The 6,936-nt window shown below is 45.2% G+C and overlaps 1 pseudogene; it reads right to left on the reverse strand.

Annotated features, from left to right (window-relative positions):
* Positions 1 to 3,215: 3,215 nt before the first annotated feature.
* Positions 3,216 to 3,320, reverse strand: LOC143990632 (U2 spliceosomal RNA; annotated as a pseudogene).
* Between the last annotated feature and the right edge of the window lie 3,616 nt (positions 3,321 to 6,936).

Here is a 6,936-nt window from a genome sequence, read left to right on the forward strand (position 1 = left end):
AGGGCCCACAGGGTTCCTAGGTCATTCTCCTTACTAGGCAAAATAAAAACTGAATCTGAATCTGCTGGAAGCAGTGAGGAGGGTTGATAGCACAGGGTCCGCCCCCCTGGGGTGGGACTAAAAGTTCTGTGTATTGTGTAACAATTTTGCCTAGTTCTCCTAATGGTAGGCTATACAACCCATTTAGTTACAGAGAGGAGCTGTGTCGGTTGGTGAATATAGAGAAATAGTACTTTTTACTGGTGTCAAGGGGATAAAATAAGCCTCGTCACTGGTGTCAGCAGGGCTTTTTCCCTCAGAGAATAGATGTAGGAACTTGCCCCTTCTGAGTTGCCCCTTGTATCCGGCCTTACCCACCTCCCAGTACTGCCCCAGGTATCATTTTGTGGTGCCAAATAAGTTGTATGTAAAATAGATCCCATGGAGCCAGAGACAATAGATCCCTCACACAACAATAGACCCCTCACAGCAACAATAGGTCCCCCTGAGCAAGAAATAGACCCATCCAGCAACAATAGTTCCCCCACACAATAGACGCCCCTCCACACAGCAACAATACACTGCCCACAACAATATACCACCCCCACCCCAGTAACAAAAGATAGACCCCAAGAACATTAGACCCCCAGCTGCAACAATCTCCCAGCAGCCAGCATCAATAGACCCTTCAGCAGACATCAACAATAGACCTCTCCCTCAATAGTAGATCCCTAACAGCAACATAGGACCCCCCAGCAACAATATACCCCCAGTGGGATACAATAATTCTCTTTATTGGTGTCAGCGGGATACAATAATTCCCTTTATTGGTGTCAGTGGGATAAAATAAAACATAAGGGGGGAAAAGGGGGGGGGATTTCGGACTTTATATGAAGTGCATGACAATTTATAGTCATGCACCTCCATCCCTGTATCTGAAATTAAAAGGAAGGAATTTGGGACTTTATATGAGGCACGTGGCATGCAACTTGGTAAAATGATCGATACACGATGACATGTTTTTTCATACATAAACAGATAACGTAGCACATTGCAATTCACATATATATACAAACACACACATATTAATTAATATACAGTTGTGCTCATAAGTTTACACACCCTGGCAGAATTTAGGATATCTTGCCCATTTTTCAGAGAATATGAATGATGACACAAAAACGTTTCTTTCACTCATGGTTAGTGTTTGGCTGAAGCCGTTTATTATCAATAAACTGTGTTTACTCTTTTTAAATCATAATGGCAACAAACTACCCAAATGACCCCGATCAAAAGTTTACATACCTCAGTTCTTAATACCGTGTATTGCCCCCTTTAACATCTATGCCAGTTTGAAGTCTTTTGTGGTATTTGTGCATGAGCTCTTTATCTTCTCAGATGGTAAAGCTACCCATTCCTCTTGGCAAAAAGCCTCCAGTTCCTGTAAATTCTTGGTCTGTCTTGTATGAACGGCACGTTTGAGATCTCCCCAGAAAGGCTCAGTGATATTGAGGTCAGGAGACTGAGATGGCCACTCGGAACCTTCACTTTATTCTGCTGTAGCCAATGACAGGACGACTTGGACATTCCAACATGACAATGATCCAAAACACAAGGCCAAGTACGTCCCATGTGCAGCTTCCTGGCTGATGAATGCAAAATGTTCCTCCAGTATTTTTTGATAACATACTGAATTCATCACTAATTACAAGCAATCAGAGCACAGGTGAACGTCGTTCCTATACTGCAGTACTCGAGCCCTGTATAGATACCAATATAGTCTGATGGTTAATCCAAACAACGGGGATGATGAAGGGGAAGGAAAATAGATATCCATCCCTGAATTACTTACAAGTTGGCTCCAAGTCCATACATGAGGTGCTGCAAACTGAGGGCTGCTGGGAGTGTCTGCCCCGGAAGCTGTGGCAGTACAGACCTGCAGAAACCCAAGGTGCATACATACAGAACCCCAGGAGGGTAAGTGTCTCCATGTTATAATCTGTGTTGGTGCAAAGTAGTAGCTCCAAAGGTTTCTATAAAAGTAATTTATTATGTGTAATTATTATACATTGCATAATGCTGCTACCATAAGTGAATATAACCAGTGACCATTAGTAACTTCTGAGAAACAAAGAGCGATTGTAGGGGTTAAAGGATATACAAGATAAGCTGTAGCCCCAAGAGCAGAAAAGGAACGAAAATAGTATGTGAATTGTTGCATGAAACCCACCATACAACGTCCCCACAGGGGAAACAAAAAGTCAAGAAAGACACATTGCTAAAGAGACCCTATAGGCAGGGAAACTCCCAGTGATTACCTTGTATTCCCACATAATACAACCAAGATCCAAGCGTGGTGTGCAAGGTACTCAGGATAAGATGCTGGAAAGACCACGAGTGACTCCCAGCATCACGCTGGCATGGTTAATGAGGAGAGGAGTCCTTGCCAGAATGGCAGCCGCCACCTGCAATTGGCGCCAACAAACCTCCCTCATAGAGCAGCCAGTATTACTAGTATTATAGTATTAGTATAGTATTAGTATTACTGGCTGCTCTACGAAGGAGGTTTCTTGGGGCCAATTGCGGGAGGCAGCTGCCGCTCTGGCGAGGACACCTCTCCTCATTAACCACAACAGTGGTTAATGGTTTTATTATTTGGGAATACAGGGTAATCACTCTGGGGGTTTCCCTGCCTATAGGGCAGTGATGGCGAACCTTGGCACCCCAGATGTTTTGGAACTACATTTCCCATGATGCTCAGGCATTCTTCAGTGTAGTGGAGCATCATGGGAAATGTAGTTCCAAAACATCTGGGGTGCCAAGGTTCGCCATCACTGCTATAGGGTCTCTTTAGCAATGTGTCTTTGACTTCTTGTTTCCCCTGTAGGGAAATTGTATGGTGAGTTCCATGCAACACTTACCATACTATTTTTATTCCTTTTCTGCGCTTGGGCTATGGTTTATCTTGTATATCCTTTAACCTACACTTGCTCTTTGTTTCTCTGAAGTCACCAGTGGCCACTGGTTATATTCACTCATAGTAGTTAGCAGCAGTATCCAATATATATAATAGTTACACATAATTCATTACTTTTATATAACTACTTTGCACCATCACAGATTATAACACAGAGACCCTTATCCTCCTGGGGTTTTGTATGTAGTCAGTCCCCAGTATCTGTCGGGCAGCTTGACATAATCCCTGCTGAAACTACCCTTCCAGGCACAACTACGCCATTGGATTTGCCAGCCCTCCCTTATGGGAGCAGCACAGCGCCTCCTCTGGCAACTGATAAGAACAGATACTACACTTGATCTTAGCCAAAAGGTAGAGAAGAGATCGGGGGTCTGTACTGCAACAGCTCCCAGGACAGATACTCCCAGCAGCCCTCAGTTTGCAGCACCTCATGTGTGAACTTGGAACCGACTTGTAAGTAATTCAGGGATGGATATCTTTTTTCCTCTCTGTTGTTTGGATTAACCATCAGACTACAGTGGTATCTATATGTCTTTTGCAGATACGCATTATGCATCTGCTCCTGGGGAAGTGGAGTGATTCCACGAAACACGTCAAGATTTTGGGATGCAGCTAAATCTTAAACATATGTTTTTATTTTAGATCACATTATGAAATGAATGCAATTATGAATGATTTTATGACACGGATTATAAATCTGCTCACAATATCATATACCGCAATGTGCTACAATGATATATGGGTATATATACAGTATCTCACAAAAGTGAGTACACCCCTCACATTTATGTAAATATTTTATTGTATCTGTGTTTATGTGACAACCCTGAAGAAATGACACTTTGCTACAATGTAAAGTAGTGAGTGTACAGCTTGTATAACAGTGTAAATTTGCTGTCCTCTCAAAATAACTCAACACACAGCCATTAATGTCTAAATCACTGGCAACAAAAGTGAGTACACCCCTAAGTGAAAATGTCCAAATTGGGCCCAAAGCTTTGTGTGGCCACCATTATTTTCCAGCACTGCCTTTAACCTTCTTGGGTACAGAGTTCACCAGAACTTCACAGGTTGCCACTGGAGTCCTCTTCCACTCCTCCATGACGACATCACCGAGCTGGTGGATGTTAGAGATCTTGCGCTCCTCCACCTTCCGTTTGAGGATGCTCCACAGATGCTCAATAGGGTTTAGGTCTGGAGACATGCTTGGCCAGTCCATCACCTTTACCCTCAGCTTCTTTAGCAAGGCAGTGGTCACCTTGGAGGTGTGTTTGGGGTTGTTATATTGGAATAGTGCCCTGTGGCCCAGTCTCCAAAGGGAGGGGATCATGCTCTGCTTCAGTATGTCACAGTACATGTTGGCATTCATGGTTTCCTCAATGAACTGTAGCTCCCCAGTGCCGGCAGCACTCATGCAGTCCCAGACCATGACACTCCCACCACCATGCTTGACTATAGGCAAGACACACTTGTCTTTGTACTCCTCATCTGGTTGCCACCACACACGCTTGACACCATCTGAACCAAATACATTTATCTTGGTCTCATTAGACCACAGGACATGGTTCCAGTAATCCATGTCCTTAGTCTGCTTGTCCTCAGCAAACTGTTTAAGGACTTTCTTGTGCATCATCTTTAGAAGAGGCTTCCTTCTGGGATGACAGCCATGCGGACCCATTTGATACAGCCTGCAGCGTAATGGTCTGAGAACTGACAGGTGGACCCTCCCACCCCTTCAACCTTTGCAGCAATGCTGGCAGCACTCATATGTCTATTTCTCGAAAGACAACCTCTGGATATGACGTGCACTCAACTTCTTTGGTCGACCATGGCGAGGCCTGTTCTGAGTGGAACCTGTCCTGTTAAACCACTTTATGGTCTTTGCCATCATGCTGTAGCTCAGTTTCAGGGTCTTGGCAATCTTCTTATAGCCTAGGCCATCTATATGTAGAGCATGCCCAAGAGGGTTAAGGCAGTGCTGGAAAATAATGGTGGCCATGGAAAATATTGACACTTTGGGCCCAACTTGGACATTTTTCACTTAGAGGTGTACTCAATTTTGTTTCCAGCAGTTTAGACATTAATGGCTATATTTTGAGTTATTTTGAGGGGACAGTCAATTGACACTGATTACAAGCTCTACACTCACTGTGTTACATTGTAGCAAAGTGTAATTTCTTCAGTGTTGTCACATGAAAAGATATAATAAAATATTTACAAAAATCTGAGGGGTGTACTCACTTTTCTTAGATACTGTATGAATTCCAACATGTCATGTGTTATCGGTGTGTATATATATGAATTAATATGTGTGTGAAAATTAATACTTCTTCCTGTAAGAATACAAGATCTTTGCACTTAAAGCGGGAGTCTGCCGGGAGTTCCACCGTTTTTTTTTTTAAAAAGCCGGCAGCTACAAATACTGCAGCTGCTGACTTTTAAAATAGGGACACTTACCCGCCCAGCGCACCCGCGATGTCGGCACCCGAAGCCGATCTCTCGATCGTCTCTTGGGTGCTGCCGCCGCCATCTTGGGTATGGGAATCAGGAAGTGGAGCCTTTCGCATTTCCCGGTTCCCTACTGCGCATGCGCGAGTCGCGCTGCGCAATAAGGATGGTCCCCGCTGTCTCTGGGGACCTTCGGAAAGGGGCGTAGATTCTACGGAAAGGGACGTACCTTCAGCAGAATCTACGCCGGAAGTGGGTGCAGATACCTGTACTGTACAGGTACCTGCACCCCCCTCCCCCCTGAAAGGTGCCAATTGTGGCACCAGAGGGGGGGAGGGTTCCAATGAGCGGAAGGTCCACTTTAGGGTGGACCTCCGCTTTAAAAGCACAAAAAGCCCTCTTATATAATGACGGGAAAGCGCGCCCTTCTTTCTCTCCAAGTGACACAAACAGTTGTTGGTATCAGCTTGAGCTCAGTATGAAATTATGAGCAAAATAGCCAAGTGTCTTTTATTTATACTAAATAGATCGATAACAAAAGAGGCTGTTGACTTCAGAATCAGCCAGACACTTGTATTCATTCAAAACAACCAATGACACACATGCATATATTCAAACAGAATTACAGTAGTGACGTAGCACATGGCTTTGAACACAACCGTGTGCACATTCTCACTGCTACCAATGATGCGAGCCATACAAAATTCTGGCCCAGTGGGCCATAATTTTGTATAGTTATACTATGGTTCCCAAATACACCGATCTGCTTACTTAGGAGTTTAAATGCGGTTTCCATGGAGTGGCCAGTTCCCTGGAGAGGCATAATCAAACAACCTTAAAAGAGCAAACAGATCTGCCGTGTCTAAGGGAAGGTTTTCACATCCAATGATCTTCCACCAACGTCTGTATGTGTGAATACCCTCACATGAGTGTATTGCAGAAAAACTGACACGGGGGGCATCTGGCAACATACATTAACCGCTTCCCGTCCGCCCTATAGCCGAATGACGGCTATAGAGTGGGCGCTCTCGTCCAGGAGGCCATCCCTGGACGTCCTCGCGTTTACTTCCGCAATGCGTGCCGCCGCGGGCGCGCATCGGGGAAGTTTTGTGTTTGCGTGTCCCCCGGAGACAGGCAAACACAGATCGCTGTAAACGGCCAATCACAGCAATCGGCGTGTCCAATGTGAGATGATCCCATATGTAAACATATGAGATCATCTCTCAGCGCTGCTCCCCCTCCTCACACAGACAGCGTGTGAGAGGGGAGAGATGAACGGCTGCAGCGGCCGTAAGTAAAAAAAAAAAAGTAAATAAAAGTGCCATCCGCCCCAGTGCCATCCTCCCCCAGTGCCATCCTCCCCCAGTGCCATCCTCCCCCAGTGCCACCCTCCCCAGTGCCATCCTCCCCAGTGCTACCTGCCCCCAGTGCCACCTGTTAGTGCTATCTGTCCCCAGTGCCACCTGTTAGTGTTATCTGTGCCCAGAGCCACCTGTTGTCAGTGCCATTTGTCCCCAGTGCCATCTGTCATC

Source organism: Lithobates pipiens, unplaced genomic scaffold (assembly GCF_037356315.1).
Source record: "Lithobates pipiens isolate NorthernLeopardFrog02 unplaced genomic scaffold, aLitPip1_a1.2 Scaffold_18, whole genome shotgun sequence".
Classification (NCBI taxonomy): domain Eukaryota; kingdom Metazoa; phylum Chordata; class Amphibia; order Anura; family Ranidae; genus Lithobates; species Lithobates pipiens.